Source organism: Pleurodeles waltl, unplaced genomic scaffold (genome assembly GCF_031143425.1).
Source record: "Pleurodeles waltl isolate 20211129_DDA unplaced genomic scaffold, aPleWal1.hap1.20221129 scaffold_72, whole genome shotgun sequence".
In the NCBI taxonomy this organism is placed as follows: Eukaryota; Metazoa; Chordata; class Amphibia; order Caudata; family Salamandridae; genus Pleurodeles; species Pleurodeles waltl.
The window spans coordinates 437,682-456,483 of record NW_027150393.1 but is presented as its reverse complement, the minus strand read 5'-3'; the positions used below and the strand labels follow the sequence as shown (position 1 = coordinate 456,483).

Below are 18,802 nucleotides of genomic sequence, written 5' to 3'. Positions count from 1 at the left end.
TTCCAGTACAATGCATAGCCACATGAAGCAAGCCGGCAAGTGTGTCTGTTTGTGTAGTGTAGTGGTTATCATGCGCACCTCACATGCGAAAGGTCCCTGGTTCGAGTCGCTGGGCTTTTTCACAGTATTTGCATTTCCTGCCTCACCTGACAGGCAAGCTGAGATAAAAGAGACTGTGTCTATCCCTCACCATCGTGAGGTACTACGCTCCTGGGGCATCTGTCACAGCTCACCAAGAGGAGTTGCGCCAGCTTACGGCAGTCAGTTGCTCACTGTTTGACCTTTGCAATGAAGCCTGAGCCTACAGCATTCAAGCCAGCCAAGGAAGGAAGGTACGAGAGCGAAAATAGCTTTCCTGCCCTCACCAAGAACACACACCTTGAGCAAATAAAGTGCCAGACTTACAAGGCCCTATCGCCACCGGAGCATCACTTTTAGTGACGCCCCGGTGGCACTATGCACTGCGCGGTATTTACAAGATGGCGTTCAGCCACTTTTTGTGGCTTAACACCACCTTGTAAATACGGCCCCTTAGCACGCAGCGCGTTCCCTGGAAGGGGCGTGCAATGGGTGTTGTTGGGAGTGTGCCACAGCAACACCATAGCATTTTGATGCTGCTCCAGATTTAGGAGTTGGCGTAAATCTGCGTCAGCACCAAAATCCAACGCCATCCCAGGGGTGTCGTTAGAGTGGCGCACTGAGGAGAAATGTTTTCATTTCTCCTTGTTTTTGCTCTTTCTATGTGTGATGCATTCTGCAGCACACATAGAAGTAAGAGCAAATCACCATTGAAGATTTTTTTTTTGGGCAGGAAGGTGTCCCTTCCTGCACAAAAACAATTTCCCCCTCAACGCAGTCATCCTTGTACCATGGTGCAAGAACGGCTGCGTTGGCGCTCAGCAGCTAATTTAGAGCTGGCGCAGGGGGAAGCACAGGGGTGCGCTGTATTCTACTAAATACGGCGCTTCCCTGCATTTTGAAAATGACGGCGCGTGGGGCTTGCAAATTTGGCACAGCGTCGCGCTTAGTCATTTTCTTGTAAATCTGGGCCAAAATGTCTAAAGGATAGAGGCTTTTTATGTCATGTTCGATGAAGACCATGCAAATGACTCTAGTCGTACTGCAGAAGAGAGCACCATGTGCAGTTTCTTGCTTTGGGATGTAGTCTCCCACTCTCTGTCACCAACCCTCCGAGCAGGGTCGGAGCCGTTGCATTTCTGTGCCCAGGCTCGTTGGTCTAGGGGTATGATTCTCGCTTAGGGTGCGAGAGGTCCCGGGTTCAAATCCCGGACGAGCCCATTTTAGCGGAAAACAATCAAATCCTGCTCAAAATACAAAACCCCTCAACATTTCTCATTCCACTCGAAGCATTGTTGCGCAAAACATATTTTTTGCCTCAGGCGAAAAATGGATTACAATGCCTTGGCTTCCTTCCTGCTTGCTCTCAGTGCGCCCTGTGTGATGATTTCACAGGCTCTCCTTCCTGGCAATTAGGCATCAGATATTTGTCTGTCTCTGCCCGCAGCTGTGGGATTTTTCAGGACGTCTGAGTGTATGCATGCTGGCTGACACCGCTGCAATTTTCACACTTACCCCTCGCATTCCGAGCAACTGCTGATAAAGTATAGAGGAAATCGTGCAAACATATGTGCTCCTTCAGTCAAACCAGCAAGCTTGTTTCTGTAGTGTAGTGGTTATCACGTTCGCCTCACGCGCGAAAGGTCCCAGGTTCGAGACCGGGCAGAAACACTTGGCAGCAGCAGCTTTTGTGTTTGCTCCCTAAAACCTCAGTCTCTCTCAATGCACACTTAGACAGAAATGACCTTTAAAAACTTGTGACCTGTGTAAAACGTGCTTTACTATTGCAGGACGTTAAAAAGTTATCTGCATCCCTCGGTGGTCGTGCATGTGCATTGTTTCTTGTTCTGTTTTTTTTTTTTTTTCTTGGCCATGTTATATTGTGGGGCCTTTAAAGCTGTGACTTTGATAGGAACATTGCAAGCGGCAAAATCAACAAGTGCAGACTGAAGAGTCCGACCTGCACACTGTTTTGGCTGTCAGGATGGCCGAGTGGTCTAAGGCGCCAGACTCAAGAGAGCTTGATCTTCAGTGAAGCTGAGCCTTCTGGTCTCTTCATGGAGGCGTGGGTTCAAATCCCACTTCTGACAGGTGTATTTTCTTCCCTTAAATCTTGCTCTGCTTGCAGAGCCAGCTCCTCACACCACTATCTTTGGAAGCTGTGTGGCATGTGAGGAGAAATCCACCAACCCATCGGCTGGGCCCTCAATCAAAATTCTGTGTATTACTGGAAGGGGCGTCTCAGGCACACCTTCTGTTAGAGCTGCACTTTATGACAGTAACTACCATGCTGGTTTCTACTTAAGCAGTTGATTCTATCGTTTGAAGTGAGGCTCTCCTGCCACCTTTTGGGCAAAGAAGACACTGCCCCTGCAACAACACAGGCAGACAAGCTCAAACTAGGTTTCTTGGTTAGGTGGGCGGAGCATATTGGCAATGGTGCCTCCTCGTGACTTGCAATTTACATGAAGAAGACAGAGAGGCAGCTGGGAGTAGGCAGTACCCATGAACCCCTGAACACTGTCTTGCGACTAGCACACAATTCTGAAATGAGGCGGGGGAAAGGAAGGTGATTTCCCCATCAAGGGCCATTCCGGGAAATCAGCCACCCTGCGTCTCCCAGGTGAGTGTTTCAGGCCTATGAGCCACTAATATAAATCTCGCCTGATCGAGCGCTGATCGAGCAAGTGTGCTTGAATCCAAGAGGCATGCTCCTCTGGCTCAAGAGCTAGCAGGCCCTTCCGTGCTTCTGGTTGGGAAGTCTAAGGTGCAAGGGTCCATGACTTGCAGCGGGTTACAACTACCAGAAAGGGTCTGCTTTTCACATCAGTGCTCTAGTTCAGCTCACTGGCACAGGGCATTTTGACTACCTCTTGCCTTGCTAGAGACAAACAAAAAATCCTTGACAGAAAACATCAATTGCTATGGCACGCTTAGAGAGAGAGAGCCTCCAAATGGCCCTGCTTTTCGGAAAGACGCTTCAGAAGATGTTTCAAATGACTATGCAGCGGCAGTCTAGTTGGTATAGGGGTATGATTCTAGCTTCGGGTGTGAGAGGACCTCGGTTCAAATCCCAGACAAACCCCTACCTTTATAGGTTCAGTCTGTGTTTTAAACAGGAGTATTTATGCTTTTCACTCTTGTAAGATGTCATGTTGCAATGCAATACATGCTTTATACTGGCGTCGAGACGGTTCAGCATCATGAAGGTATGCGAGATTTCTTTGCAACTGCTTTTCTGTGCTGGAGCAGCAGTGCTCGTAGGAACATTAAATGCACAGTGCTTCTCCATGGTAATTTCGGGTCCAGTTCTGAAATCACCTCTTGGAATGAAAGTGATCCCAGTTCCTTTCTTCCAAGGGAAGAGATCGTGTTCCGGAAGGCTCAGCTTTGAGCGTCATGAACATTGGCCCTCATCCTTGCATCCCAGTCCAATGCATAGCCACATAAAGCAAGCAGGTGTGTCTGTTTCCATAGTGTGGTGGTTCCAGTACAATGCATAGCCACATGAAGCAAGCCGGCAAGTGTGTCTGTTTGTGTAGTGTAGTGGTTATCATGCGCACCTCACATGCGAAAGGTCCCTGGTTCGAGTCGCTGGGCTTTTTCACAGTATTTGCATTTCCTGCCTCACCTGACAGGCAAGCTGAGATAAAAGAGACTGTGTCTATCCCTCACCATCGTGAGGTACTACGCTCCTGGGGCATCTGTCACAGCTCACCAAGAGGAGTTGCGCCAGCTTACGGCAGTCAGTTGCTCACTGTTTGACCTTTGCAATGAAGCCTGAGCCTACAGCATTCAAGCCAGCCAAGGAAGGAAGGTACGAGAGCGAAAATAGCTTTCCTGCCCTCACCAAGAACACACACCTTGAGCAAATAAAGTGCCAGACTTACAAGGCCCTATCGCCACCGGAGCATCACTTTTAGTGACGCCCCGGTGGCACTATGCACTGCGCGGTATTTACAAGATGGCGTTCAGCCACTTTTTGTGGCTTAACACCACCTTGTAAATACGGCCCCTTAGCACGCAGCGCGTTCCCTGGAAGGGGCGTGCAATGGGTGTTGTTGGGAGTGTGCCACAGCAACACCATAGCATTTTGATGCTGCTCCAGATTTAGGAGTTGGCGTAAATCTGCGTCAGCACCAAAATCCAACGCCATCCCAGGGGTGTCGTTAGAGTGGCGCACTGAGGAGAAATGTTTTCATTTCTCCTTGTTTTTGCTCTTTCTATGTGTGATGCATTCTGCAGCACACATAGAAGTAAGAGCAAATCACCATTGAAGATTTTTTTTTTGGGCAGGAAGGTGTCCCTTCCTGCACAAAAACAATTTCCCCCTCAACGCAGTCATCCTTGTACCATGGTGCAAGAACGGCTGCGTTGGCGCTCAGCAGCTAATTTAGAGCTGGCGCAGGGGGAAGCACAGGGGTGCGCTGTATTCTACTAAATACGGCGCTTCCCTGCATTTTGAAAATGACGGCGCGTGGGGCTTGCAAATTTGGCACAGCGTCGCGCTTAGTCATTTTCTTGTAAATCTGGGCCAAAATGTCTAAAGGATAGAGGCTTTTTATGTCATGTTCGATGAAGACCATGCAAATGACTCTAGTCGTACTGCAGAAGAGAGCACCATGTGCAGTTTCTTGCTTTGGGATGTAGTCTCCCACTCTCTGTCACCAACCCTCCGAGCAGGGTCGGAGCCGTTGCATTTCTGTGCCCAGGCTCGTTGGTCTAGGGGTATGATTCTCGCTTAGGGTGCGAGAAGTCCCGGGTTCAAATCCCGGACGAGCCCATTTTAGCGGAAAACAATCAAATCCTGCTCAAAATACAAAACCCCTCAACATTTCTCATTCCACTCGAAGCATTGTTGCGCAAAACATATTTTTTGCCTCAGGCGAAAAATGGATTACAATGCCTTGGCTTCCTTCCTGCTTGCTCTCAGTGCGCCCTGTGTGATGATTTCACAGGCTCTCCTTCCTGGCAATTAGGCATCAGATATTTGTCTGTCTCTGCCCGCAGCTGTGGGATTTTTCAGGACGTCTGAGTGTATGCATGCTGGCTGACACCGCTGCAATTTTCACACTTACCCCTCGCATTCCGAGCAACTGCTGATAAAGTATAGAGGAAATCGTGCAAACATATGAGGGGAACTGTGCTCCTTCAGTCAAACCAGCAAGCTTGTTTCTGTAGTGTAGTGGTTATCACGTTTGCCTCACACGCGAAAGGTCCCCGGTTCGAGACCGGGCAGAAACACTTGGCAGCAGCAGCTTTTGTGTTTGCTCCCTAAAACCTCAGTCTCTCTCAATGCACACTTAGACAGAAATGACCTTTAAAAACTTGTGACCTGTGTAAAACGTGCTTTACTATTGCAGGACGCTAAAAAGTTATCTGCATCCCTCGGTGGTCGTGCATGTGCATTGTTTCTTGTTCTGTTTTTTGTTTTTTTCTTGGCCATGTTATATTGTGGGGCCTTTAAAGCTGTGACTTTGATAGGAACATTGCAAGCGGCAAAATCAACAAGTGCAGACTGAAGAGTCCGACCTGCACACTGTTTTGGCTGTCAGGATGGCCGAGTGGTCTAAGGTGCCAGACTCAAGAGAGCTTGATTTTCAGTGAAGCTGAGCCTTCTGGTCTCTTCATGGAGGCGTGGGTTCAAATCCCACTTCTGACAGGTGTATTTTCTTCCCTTAAATCTTGCTCTGCTTGCAGAGCCAGCTCCTCACACCACTATCTTTGGAAGCTGCTGTGGCATGTGAGGAGAAATCCACCAACCCATCGGCTGGGCCCTCAATCAAAATTCTGTGTATTACTGGAAGGGGCGTCTCAGGCACACCTTCTGTTAGAGCTGCACTTTATGACAGTAACTACCATGCTGGTTTCTACTTAAGCAGTTGATTCTATCGTTTGAAGTGAGGCTCTCCTGCCACCTTTTGGGCAAAGAAGACACTGCCCCTGCAACAACACAGGCAGACAAGCTCAAACTAGGTTTCTTGGTTAGGTGGGCGGAGCATATTGGCAATGGTGCCTCCTCGTGACTTGCAATTTACATGAAGAAGACAGAGAGGCAGCTGGGAGTAGGCAGTACCCATGAACCCCTGAACACTGTCTTGCGACTAGCACACAATTCTGAAATGAGGCGGGGGAAAGGAGGTGATTTCCCCATCAAGGGCCATTCCGGGAAATCAGCCACCCTGCGTCTCCCAGGTGAGTGTTTCAGGCCTATGAGCCACTAATATAAATCTCGCCTGATCGAGCGCTGATCGAGCAAGTGTGCTTGAATCCAAGAGGCATGCTCCTCTGGCTCAAGAGCTAGCAGGCCCCTCAGTGCTTCTGGTTGGGAAGTCTAAGGTGCAAGGGTCCATGACTTGAAGCGGGTTACAACTACCAGAAAGGGTCTGCTTTTCACATCAGTGCCCTAGTTCAGCTCACTGGCACAGGGCATTTTGACTACCTCTTGCCTTGCTAGAGACAAACAAAAAATCCTTGACAGAAAACATCAATTGCTATGGCACGCTTAGAGAGAGAGAGCCTCCAAATGGCCCTGCTTTTCGGAAAGACGCTTCAGAAGATGTTTCAAATGAATATGCAGCGGCAGTCTAGTTGGTATAGGGGTATGATTCTCGCTTCGGGTGTGAGAGGACCTCGGTTCAAATCCCAGACAAACCCCTACCTTTATAGGTTCAGTCTGTGTTTTAAACAGGAGTATTTCTGCTTTTCACTCTTGTAAGATGTCATGTTGCAATGCAATACATGCTTTATACTGGCGTCGAGACGGTTCAGCATCATGAAGGTATGCGAGATTTCTTTGCAACTGCTTTTCTGTGCTGGAGCAGCAGTGCTCGTAGGAACATTAAATGCACAGTGCTTCTCCATGGTAATTTCGGTTCCAGTTCTGAAATCACCTCTTGGAATGAAAGTGATCCCAGTTCCTTTCTTCCAAGGGAAGAGATCGTGTTCCAGAAGGCTCAGCTTTGAGCGTCATGAACATTGGCCCTCATCCTTGCATCCCAGTCCAATGCATAGCCACATAAAGCAAGCAGGTGTGTCCTTTTAGTCGTATGCAGATGGACTTCATTGAGATGCCTGTGCATGGAGGTTTAAGATATGTGTTGGTCATTGTGTGCATTTTTAGTCATTGGATTGAGGCATACCCCACACGTAGAAATGACAGTCTTACAGTTGCCAAGCTATTATTGAGGGAGTTAATACCACGTTTCGGATTCCCGATCTCTTTAGAATCAGATAGGGGAAGTCACTTCAATAACGAGGTGATGAAGTTACTTTGCGAAGCACTGAACATTGAGCAAAAGCTGCACTGTAGCTATCGCCCTGAGGCATCAGAACTGGTGGAGCAGATGAATGGTACGCTGAAATCAAGAATGGCGAAAATATGTGCATCAACAAATTTGAAATGGCCTGACGCATTGCCCTTAGTGCTAATGTCAATGAGAAACACTCCTGATAGAAAAACTGGACTGTCTCCGCACGAAATTCTCATGGGCAGGGCTATGAGACTTCCTGCAGTCCCCGCAAACATGCTTTTGAATATTACAGATGATATGGTGTTAGACTACTGCAAAGGTCTGGCTGACGTGGTTCGCTCTTTCTCTCACCAGGTGGAAGCGACCACCTTGCCACCGATCCAAGGTCCAGGACACGCACTGAAAGCAGGTGACTGGGTCGTGATAAAGAAGCACGTGAGGAAGTCGTGTCTGGAACCCCGTTGGAAAGGCCCTTTCCAAGTGATCCTGACGACAACTACCGCTGTGAAGTGTGCGGGGGTTCCCAACTGGATTCACGCCAGTCATACAAAGAAGGTGCTGTGTCCCACAGATGAGGAAGTTGAAGCACTGAAATTACCAGTGCCTGATAAAACGGTGCCGAGTGCTGAGACAGAACAAAAGCGAACTGAAAGCGAACAAGCAACAGCAGAAGAAAAGGAGATATTATTGGAGAACGAAGAGTCCGACTCACTTGGGGAAGACCAAGGAGAAAGTTCAGACAGCGACGACGAAGCTGCAGGTGACAAAGAACTTGAGGCAGCTGAGGGTAGCAAAAAGCCTGAAGCAGCCGAAGGTGACAAGGAACCTGAAGCAGCTGAAAGTGATACAGAGCCTGAAGAAAGTAACGGTGACGAAGGGCTCGAAGAGAGTGAGAAGGCAGGAGAGCCTGAGCAGAAGGGGGCTTTCCCAGAAACAGACGATACAGAAAAAGAAAAGGAAAACGTGACTGATTCCCCTGAAGGTGGGGACAAAGAAGAGCAGAACGAAAGAGCTCAAACCTCTACAGAAAGGATCGCAGGTCCATCAAACGGACACGGTGCAAAAAGAAGACTAAGTATCTCACCGATAAAAGAAAAGGGTAAAGAAGGTTTGAACGAAGGAGGAAGGCCGAAAGTGAAAGAGAAAAGAAAGGAAGTGACTGTCGTGGAACAATCGTCAAGTGAGGAAAAGGACTTGGCGAAGGAGGAGAGTGCCAGCGAAGCAGAATCAAAGAGAGAAGCAAAATTGAAAAGGAAAAGGATACCAAACAAGAGGTATTCCGGTCCTGAATGGGCATATGCAGTCAATGATGATTGGACTGATGAGTTTGTATCTCTAAGCATCGAGAACGAAGAAGAAGAAGAGATACCAATAGAAAAGAAAAGTTTCATAGACTGTGTTGATTGAAAAGGTAGTAAATGGTATTGCTTGCTGCAATCTAACGTGAGATAAACAACCAGCTGAGACATTGCTAATCCGAATTGAGACAAATGCTGCTAACCGATAAGTGACTGGCCTTTTGAAGAAGACGGTGTGAACATTGTGCTTGTTCAAGCTTTGTAACTGAATTGCTAAGTGATTTCATTTATAAGTGCTTCTAGCTTTCTGATTCTATACAGATCATGCCTGGGTACGCTATGCAGAATAATAGAAAGAAATATTGTAAATACGTGTGTATAGGCTTGGTACTAACATGTGTACTAATAATAATGGCAATTGTGTTTGGAATACATGGGAAAGGTGAGAAGGAAACTATTGCTGCTCCACTATTGCTCCTGTTACTGTCACTGAACTAACACCATTGAAAAGACTAGCAATGGATGAGAGGCTCTTGCATGATAAGAAAGAGCTTTCGTATAACGTTTTCTATCGCTTACTAACAGAGTATGTTGAGACTATGGATGCGAAGGATTGTTATGTGTGTACACAGATACCGACATCGGTAAAGGAAGGGGTGACTTATCACCACATGCCTCTTACATATGGGATTACATGTAGTATAGTAATGTCTAGGTTTTATGGTCAATCTAATATACAGTATTTTTTCTCAAATTATGATGTTACCTTTGCTTATGTTCCTATAATAGCGCAGCTAAGCGAGACTGCAAAATATTGGGATTACAAAATTATGAGGGATTTTTTCGAGCCAATGCAACCCTTTGAAACGGCTCATGCTCATAGGGAGAACCTTACTTGCTCCGTCTCTGCTGTAGAAATAAGCTTTTTAGATCGCACAGATGATAGAAGGGCACAAATGAATGCGAAATTAGAAAAGGAGTTACATAAGAGGACTTCAGTAGATAACTATGACTTTGCTGCTATAAAGACACAAGGGAAAATTGCTTTAGATGCTTGGCATGTAGGGAAATTTTGTATATATCGAGGTGAATCTTACTATGACAATATTTTTGTAGGAGCGAGTGAATGCAAACATACGTTTATCTTTAAGGCCAAATGGACATTCATGATGGACGGACTTGACCCTGTCATTCCAGGGGTGTATTACATTTGTGGGCATAATGCCTATTATCGTCTTCCAAAGGGATGGTGGGGAAGATGTTATTTGGGTATAGTGTTTCCAAAGGTTTATCAACGGGATGACATATCGATGATTGAAAAGACACCTGGATCCCATCGTATCCAGAAAAGAGAGACCGCAGCTGCTGTGGTAGGTGATATATTTGGAGCCATGATTCCTTCATTGGGAGTTGTGCTGAATTCCATCAAAATAAGAAAGTTGTCTACTATAGTGGATAACATGTTGACAAAATTTTCAGGTGCTATAATCCTGATGGATGCTGAACTTGCAGCGGAAAGAGCTATGACTCTTCAAAATAGGCTTGCTTTAGACATTCTTTTAGCAAAGGATGGAGGCGTTTGCAAAATGATTGGTGCACGTCACTGCTGCACCTATATACCTGATAATAGTGTGAAAATAAAAACTATGCTTGCTAATCTAACAAAAGAAAGTGCAGATTTGAAAGAACTGAAAGAACCCGGAGTGTGGGAGAAGGTTGGAAAGGGACTTGCTTCAGTGGGACATTGGATTGGGGGAATTTGGAATGGAATATTATTGAAAATAATAGAGGGAATATTAATAGTGATAATTTGTGTATTTGGAATTTGGGGAATAAAAAGGGGAATAATAATGATTATGGAGAGAATTAAAAGAAGAAAGGAGGAGAAAATTATGAAAAGAATGGCAGAAGAATACAAAGCGCAAACTAGGGGAACTAAAAGGAAAAGGGAGCTGACAGAATTTTAATGGGATAAAATTTGTGGGCTAAATTTGTGTGATGACAAGTAGTCATCAGAGGAGGGATTGATGAAGCAGAAAATGAAGGTTTTGATTTATTAACGCATAAACGTAGTGCTGAAATAATCATGTGTGACATTAACCGAACTAATAAAGATTGTACGGGGACAAAATGTGCCCTCAGAGTAGTTTGCCGACATTTATACGCGTGCTTTATATAACGTGGTGTATTAGAATTGCACTAATCCGACATAATCATAAACATGTGCTACGATTTTGCTTATTTGAAATGCCTTAGCTTAGCATTACTTTAGCGGAGGCTTTGGCCTAGTTGCCTGGTCTCACGGTTTAAATATTCGTATTTTTTCACTGTGCTATTAAACGTGTATTTCTGCTTGAAGCTGTATTTTTCCACAGAAACTGCTCACATGCTTATCTTAAAGTTGGTGCCAGCATGGCATATTTTCTCTTAAATTCAAGGGCGGCTTGCAGGTGCGGACAATGGAGGCTCTGAGAGTAAGCTAATCGAGAGACAATGTTGCAAATTACGTACCCATCTCCAAGGATAATGTATGCTTAAGTAAAAGCTTGAGAACTGTCGTTTTTGATTGGTCAATTTGAAGCTAACCTATGAACCCACCAATGGAGACCCTACAGGACTTGAACTGTTGTCTATAAAACCCAGGTGCACGAGACGGGAGCTCTCTCTCTCTCTTCGGACATCCCGCCATTTTGACTTCATAGCTATTATGACCCATTTTGCTGCGACGCCATTTTGAGAGACTTTGATGCTTTCTCTAGTCGAGAGAAAGAGACTTTAATGATTCTTGCCCTAGAGACTTTAACTTTGATTTGCCCCTTTGCATGAAGTAGTAATCTTATCTTGCCGCCGTGAGGCAATTGCCCTGTTCACCCCTGCCCCTTTGTCCTGGCCCATGCTGATCGAGAAACGGTACCTGTGAGACGAAGACTTCATTGATTGCTGATCGGAATTGGTAATTATGAAAGGAAATTGTAAAATTGCATTGTGTTCCTTTTAGGTAACCAACTGCTGATTTTGATAAGGACCCTAGCTAGGAGTTTTCTAAATTAATGTTGCTAAATTGTTTTTGCATGAAGTCCCACATGCTGATGCTAATTTGAGGTTAGACGAGGATTCCATATGTCGCACGATGCAATTTGAGATCTTGTTATGCTGACTAAATGTACGCAATTAGCCCATTGCAGATTATCGTATTAGTGCTTTGTATTGCCACTATCGAATGCCTTGTGATTCAAATGCTACATAGATTACACTTGTTCCGACGATATGGACAGCTATTAATGTTCATTTATGTTTATCATTTGGTGTTGAGACACATCTATATCGTGCTAGCTTTGTTGATATAGGGAAATAAATTCACTAACTTTGCAATAAACTGGTGCGGTTATTCCTGGCTGAAAGGTCAGGGTTCGCCGAAATGTATTCTGGATTAATTGTTAAGTGTTATGTTGTTCAAGGTGTTGCTTATGTTCGTTATTGATTATCGATATAAGGTGATTGATCGATTAAGAGTACAGAGAGTTCCCACTTAGTCAAAAGATTCATCGACCTAAAAGAGCATCCGAACGCAGGTAAATTGTTACCACGTTCCGCTCTATCACACCTCACATGCGAAAGGTCCCTGGTTCGAGTCGCTGGGCTTTTTCACAGTATTTGCATTTCCTGCCTCACCTGACAGGCAAGCTGAGATAAAAGAGACTGTGTCTATCCCTCACCATCGTGAGGTACTACGCTCCTGGGGCATCTGTCACAGCTCACCAAGAGGAGTTGCGCCAGCTTACGGCAGTCAGTTGCTCACTGTTTGACCTTTGCAATGAAGCCTGAGCCTACAGCATTCAAGCCAGCCAAGGAAGGAAGGTACGAGAGCGAAAATAGCTTTCCTGCCCTCACCAAGAACACACACCTTGAGCAAATAAAGTGCCAGACTTACAAGGCCCTATCGCCACCGGAGCATCACTTTTAGTGACACCCCGGTGGCACTATGCACTGCGCGGTATTTACAAGATGGCGTTCAGCCACTTTTTGTGGCTTAACACCACCTTGTAAATACGGCCCCTTAGCACGCAGCGCGTTCCCTGGAAGGGGCGTGCAGTGGGTGTTGTTGGGAGTGTGCCACAGCAACACCATAGCATTTTGATGCTGCTCCAGATTTAGGAGTTGGCGTAAATCTGCGTCAGCACCAAAATCCAACGCCATCCCAGGGGTGTCGTTAGAGTGGCGCACTGAGGAGAAATGTTTTCATTTCTCCTTGTTTTTGCTCTTTCTATGTGTGATGCATTCTGCAGCACACATAGAAGTAATAGCAAATCACCATTGAAGATTTTTTTTTTGGGCAGGAAGATGTCCCTTCCTGCACAAAAACAATTTCCCCCTCAACGCAGTCATCCTTGTACCATGGTGCAAGAACGGCTGCGTTGGCGCTCAGCAGCTAATTTAGAGCTGGCGCAGGGGGAAGCACAGGGGTGCGCTGTATTCTACTAAATACGGCGCTTCCCTGCATTTTGAAAATGACGGCGCGTGGGGCTTGCAAATTTGGCACAGCGTCGCGCTTAGTCATTTTCTTGTAAATCTGGGCCAAAATGTCTAAAGGATAGAGGCTTTTTATGTCATGTTCGATGAAGACCATGCAAATGACTCTAGTCGTACTGCAGAAGAGAGCACCATGTGCAGTTTCTTGCTTTGGGATGTAGTCTCCCACTCTCTGTCACCAACCCTCCGAGCAGGGTCGGAGCCGTTGCATTTCTGTGCCCAGGCTCGTTGGTCTAGGGGTATGATTCTCGCTTAGCGTGCGAGAGGTCCCGGGTTCAAATACCGGACGAGCCCATTTTAGTGGAAAACAATCAAATCCTGCTCAAAATACACAACCCCTCAACATTTCTCATTCCACTCGAAGCATTGTTGCGCAAAACATATTTTTTGCCTCAGGCGAAAAATGGATTACAATGCCTTGGCTTCCTTCCTGCTTGCTCTCAGTGCGCCCTGTGTGATGATTTCACAGGCTCTCCGTCCTGGCATTTAGGCATCAGATATTTGTCTGTCTCTGCCCGCAGCTGTGGGATTTTTCAGGACGTCTGAGTGTATGCATGCTGGCTGACACCGCTGCAATTTTCACACTTACCCCTCGCATTCCGAGCAACTGCTGATAAAGTATAGAGGAAATCGTGCAAACATATGAGGGGAACTGTGCTCCTTCAGTCAAACCAGCAAGCTTGTTTCTGTAGTGTAGTCGTTATCACGTTCGCCTCACACGCGAAAGGTCCCCGGTTCGAGACCGGGCAGAAACACTTGGCAGCAGCAGCTTTTGTGTTTGCTCCCTAAAACCTCAGTCTCTCTCAATGCACACTTAGACAGAAATGACCTTTAAAAACTTGTGACCTGTGTAAAACGTGCTTTACTATTGCAGGACGCTAAAAAGTTATCTGCATCCCTCGGTGGTCGTGCATGTGCATTGTTTCTTGTTCTGTTTTTTTTTTTTTTCTTGGCCATGTTATATTGTGGGGCCTTTAAAGCTGTGACTTTGATAGGAACATTGCAAGCGGCAAAATCAACAAGTGCAGACTGAAGAGTCCGACCTGCACACTGTTTTGGCTGTCAGGATGGCCGAGTGGTCTAAGGCGCCAGACTCAAGAGAGCTTGATCTTCAGTGAAGCTGAGCCTTCTGGTCTCTTCATGGAGGCGTGGTTTCAAATCCCACTTCTGATAGGTGTATTTTCTTCCCTTAAATCTTGCTCTGCTTGCAGAGCCAGCTCCTCACACCACTATCTTTGGAAGCTGCTGTGGCATGTGAGGAGAAATCCACCAACCCATCGGCTGGGCCCTCAATCAAAATTCTGTGTATTACTGGAAGGGGCGTCTCAGGCACACCTTCTGTTAGAGCTGCACTTTATGACAGTAACTACCATGCTGGTTTCTACTTAAGCAGTTGATTCTATCGTTTGAAGTGAGGCTCTCCTGCCACCTTTTGGGCAAAGAAGACACTGCCCCTGCAACAACACAGGCAGACAAGCTCAAACTAGGTTTCGTGGTTAGGTGGGCGGAGCATATTGGCAATGGTGCCTCCTCGTGACTTGCAATTTACATGAAGAAGACAGAGAGGCAGCTGGGAGTAGGCAGTACCCATGAACCCCTGAACACTGTCTTGCGACTAGCACACAATTCTGAAATGAGGCGGGGGAAAGGAGGTGATTTCCCCATCAAGGGCCATTCCGGGAAATCAGCCACCCTGCGTCTCCCAGGTGAGTGTTTCAGGCCTATGAGCCACTAATATAAATCTCACCTGATCGAGCCTGATCGAGCGCTGAATGAGCAAGTGTGCTGGAATCCAAGAGGCATGCTCCTCTAGCTCAAGAGCTAGCAGGCCCTTCAGTGCTTCTGGTTGGGAAGTCTAAGGTGCAAGGGTCCATGACTTGCAGCGGGTTACAACTACCAGAAAGGGTCTGCTTTTCACATCAGTGCCCTAGTTCAGCTAACTGGCACAGGGCATTTTGACTACCTCTTGCCTTGCTAGAGACAAACAAAAAATCCTTGACAGAAAACATCAATTGCTATGGCACGCTTAGAGAGAGAGAGCCTCCAAATGGCCCTGCTTTTCGGAAAGATGCTTCAGAAGATGTTTCAAATGACTATGCAGCGGCAGTCTAGTTGGTATAGGGGTATGATTCTCGCTTCGGGTGTGAGAGGACCTCGGTTCAAATCCCAGACAAACCCCTACCTTTATAGGTTCAGTCTGTGTTTTAAACAGGAGTATTTATGCTTTTCACTCTTGTAAGATGTCATGTTGCAATGCAATACATGCTTTATACTTGCGTCGAGACGGTTCAGCATCATGAAGGTATGCGAGATTTCTTTGCAACTGCTTTTCTGTGCTGGAGCAACAGTGCTCGTAGGAACATTAAATGCACAGTGCTTCTCCATGGTAATTTCGGGTCCAGTTCTGAAATCACCTCTTGGAATGAAAGTGATCCCAGTTCCTTTCTTCCAAGGGAAGAGATCGTGTTCCGGAAGGCTCAGCTTTGAGCGTCATGAACATTGGCCCTCATCCTTGCATCCCAGTCCAATGCATAGCCACATAAAGCAAGCAGGTGTGTCTGTTTCCATAGTGTGGTGGTTCCAGTACAATGCATAGCCACATGAAGCAAGCCGGCAAGTGTGTCTGTTTGTGTAGTGTAGTGGTTATCATGCGCACCTCACATGCGAAAGGTCCCTGGTTCGAGTCGCTGGGCTTTTTCACAGTATTTGCATTTCCTGCCTCACCTGACAGGCAAGCTGAGATAAAAGAGACTGTGTCTATCCCTCACCATCGTGAGGTACTACGCTCCTGGGGCATCTGTCACAGCTCACCAAGAGGAGTTGCGCCAGCTTACGGCAGTCAGTTGCTCACTGTTTGACCTTTGCAATGAAGCCTGAGCCTACAGCATTCAAGCCAGCCAAGGAAGGAAGGTACGAGAGCGAAAATAGCTTTCCTGCCCTCACCAAGAACACACACCTTGAGCAAATAAAGTGCCAGACTTACAAGGCCCTATCGCCACCGGAGCATCACTTTTAGTGACGCCCCGGTGGCACTATGCACTGCGCGGTATTTACAAGATGGCGTTCAGCCACTTTTTGTGGCTTAACACCACCTTGTAAATACGGCCCCTTAGCACGCAGCGCGTTCCCTGGAAGGGGCGTGCAATGGGTGTTGTTGGGAGTGTGCCACAGCAACACCATAGCATTTTGATGCTGCTCCAGATTTAGGAGTTGGCGTAAATCTGCGTCAGCACCAAAATCCAACGCCATCCCAGGGGTGTCGTTAGAGTGGCGCGCTGAGGAGAAATGTTTTCATTTCTCCTTGTTTTTGCTCTTTCTATGTGTGATGCATTCTGCAGCACACATAGAAGTAAGAGCAAATCACCATTGAAGATTTTTTTTTTGGGCAGGAAGGTGTCCCTTCCTGCACAAAAACAATTTCCCCCTCAACGCAGTCATCCTTGTACCATGGTGCAAGAACGGCTGCGTTGGCGCTCAGCAGCTAATTTAGAGCTGGCGCAGGGGGAAGCACAGGGGTGCGCTGTATTCTACTAAATACGGCGCTTTCCTGCATTTTGAAAATGACGGCACGTGGGGCTTGCAAATTTGGCACAGCGTCGCGCTTAGTCATTTTCTTGTAAATCTGGGCCAAAATGTCTAAAGGATAGAGGCTTTTTATGTCATGTTCGATGAAGACCATGCAAATGACTCTAGTCGTACTGCAGAAGAGAGCACCATGTGCAGTTTCTTGCTTTGGGATGTAGTCTCCCACTCTCTGTCACCAACCCTCCGAACAGGGTCGGAGCCTTTGCATTTCTGTGCCCAGGCTCGTTGGTCTAGGGGTATGATTCTCGCTTAGGGTGCGAGAGGACCCGGGTTCAAATCCCGGACGAGCCCATTTTAGTGGAAAACAATCAAATCCTGCTCAAAATACACAACCCCTCAACATTTCTCATTCCACTCGAAGCATTGTTGCGCAAAACATATTTTTTGCCTCAGGCGAAAAATGGATTACAATGCCTTGGCTTCCTTCCTGCTTGCTCTCAGTGCGCCCTGTGTGATGATTTCACAGGCTCTCCTTCCTGGCATTTAGGCATCAGATATTTGTCTGTCTCTGCCCGCAGCTGTGGGATTTTTCAGGACGTCTGAGTGTATGCATGCTGGCTGACACCGCTGCAATTTTCACACTTACCCCTCGCATTCCGAGCAACTGCTGATAAAGTATAGAGGAAATCGTGCAAACATATGAGGGGAACTGTGCTCCTTCAGTCAAGCCAGCAAGCTTGTTTCTGTAGTGTAGTGGTTATCACGTTCACCTCACACGCGAAAGGTCCCCGGTTCGAGACCGGGCAGAAACACTTGGCAGCAGCAGCTTTTGTGTTTGCTCCCTAAAACCTCAGTCTCTCTCAATGCACACTTAGACAGAAATGACCTTTAAAAACTTGTGACCTGTGTAAAACGTGCTTTACTATTGCAGGACGCTAAAACGTTATCTGCATCCCTCGGTGGTCGTGCATGTGCATTGTTTCTTGTTCTGTTTTTTTTCTTTTTTCTTGGCCATGTTATATTGTGGGGCCTTTAAAGCTGTGACTTTGATAGGAACATTGCAAGCGGCAAAATCAACAAGTGCAGACTGAAGAGTCTGACCTGCACACTGTTTTGGCTGTCAGGATGGCCGAGTGGTCTAAGGCGCCAGACTCAAGAGAGCTTGATCTTCAGTGAAGCTGAGCCTTCTGGTCTCTTCATGGAGGCGTGGGTTCAAATCCCACTTCTGACAGGTGTATTTTCTTCCCTTAAATCTTGCTCTGCTTGCAGAGCCAGCTCCTCACACCACTATCTTTGGAAGCTGCTGTGGCATGTGAGGAGAAATCCACCAACCCATCGGCTGGGCCCTCAATCAAAATTCTGTGTATTACTGGAAGGGGCGTCTCAGGCACACCTTCTGTTAGAGCTGCACTTTATGACAGTAACTACCATGCTGGTTTCTACTTAAGCAGTTGATTCTATCGTTTGAAGTGAGGCTCTCCTGCCACCTTTTGGGCAAAGAAGACACTGCCCCTGCAACAACACAGGCAGACAAGCTCAAACTAGGTTTCTTGGTTAGGTGGGCGGAGCATATTGGCAATGGTGCCTCCTCGTGACTTGCAATTTACATGAAGAAGACAGAGAGGCAGCTGGGAGTAGGCAGTACCCATGAACCCCTGAACACTGTCTTCCGACTAGCACACAATTCTGAAATGAGGCGGGGGAAAGGAGGTGATTTCCCCATCAAGGGCCATTCCGGGAAATCAGCCACCCTGCGTCTCCCAGGTGAGTGTTTCAGGCCTATGAGCCACTAATATAAATCTCGCCTGATTGAGCCTGATCGAGCAAGTGTGCTTGAATCCAAGAGGCATGCTCCTCTGGCTCAAGAGCTAGCAGGCCCTTCAGTGCTTCTGGTTGGGAAGTCTAAGGTGCAAGGGTCCATGACTTGCAGCGGGTTACAACTACCAGAAAGGGTCTGCTTTTCACATCAGTGCCCTAGTTCAGCTCACTGGCACAGGGCATTTTGACTACCTCTTGCCTTGCTAGAGACAAACAAAAAATCCTTGACAGAAAACATCAATTCCTATGGCACGCTTAGAGAGAGAGAGCCTCCAAATGGCCCTGCTTTTCGGAAAGACG

General features: G+C 46.8%; 9 non-coding genes across 9 annotated transcripts; all 9 read left to right on the top strand.

The window, feature by feature from the left end:
* Nucleotides 1–1,226: 1,226 nt before the first annotated feature.
* TRNAP-AGG (transfer RNA proline (anticodon AGG)) lies at nucleotides 1,227–1,298 on the top strand. Its single transcript has one exon. It is a non-coding gene; the product is annotated as a tRNA-Pro (tRNA).
* Nucleotides 1,299–1,676: 378 nt separating this feature from the next.
* TRNAV-CAC (transfer RNA valine (anticodon CAC)) lies at nucleotides 1,677–1,749 on the top strand. The gene has a single exon. It is a non-coding gene; the product is annotated as a tRNA-Val (tRNA).
* A 307-nt stretch (nucleotides 1,750–2,056) lies between these two features.
* TRNAL-CAA (transfer RNA leucine (anticodon CAA)) lies at nucleotides 2,057–2,168 on the top strand. The gene is made up of 2 exons: nucleotides 2,057–2,094; nucleotides 2,123–2,168. It is a non-coding gene; the product is annotated as a tRNA-Leu (tRNA).
* A 2,621-nt stretch (nucleotides 2,169–4,789) lies between these two features.
* Nucleotides 4,790–4,861, top strand: TRNAP-AGG (transfer RNA proline (anticodon AGG)). Its single transcript has one exon. It is a non-coding gene; the product is annotated as a tRNA-Pro (tRNA).
* A 388-nt stretch (nucleotides 4,862–5,249) lies between these two features.
* TRNAV-CAC (transfer RNA valine (anticodon CAC)) lies at nucleotides 5,250–5,322 on the top strand. Its single transcript has one exon. It is a non-coding gene; the product is annotated as a tRNA-Val (tRNA).
* An 8,519-nt stretch (nucleotides 5,323–13,841) lies between these two features.
* On the top strand, nucleotides 13,842–13,914 carry TRNAV-CAC (transfer RNA valine (anticodon CAC)). The gene has a single exon. It is a non-coding gene; the product is annotated as a tRNA-Val (tRNA).
* Nucleotides 13,915–16,963: 3,049 nt separating this feature from the next.
* Nucleotides 16,964–17,035, top strand: TRNAP-AGG (transfer RNA proline (anticodon AGG)). The gene has a single exon. It is a non-coding gene; the product is annotated as a tRNA-Pro (tRNA).
* Nucleotides 17,036–17,423: 388 nt separating this feature from the next.
* TRNAV-CAC (transfer RNA valine (anticodon CAC)) lies at nucleotides 17,424–17,496 on the top strand. Its single transcript has one exon. It is a non-coding gene; the product is annotated as a tRNA-Val (tRNA).
* A 307-nt stretch (nucleotides 17,497–17,803) lies between these two features.
* Nucleotides 17,804–17,915, top strand: TRNAL-CAA (transfer RNA leucine (anticodon CAA)). The gene is made up of 2 exons: nucleotides 17,804–17,841; nucleotides 17,870–17,915. It is a non-coding gene; the product is annotated as a tRNA-Leu (tRNA).
* The last annotated feature ends 887 nt before the right edge of the window (nucleotides 17,916–18,802 follow it).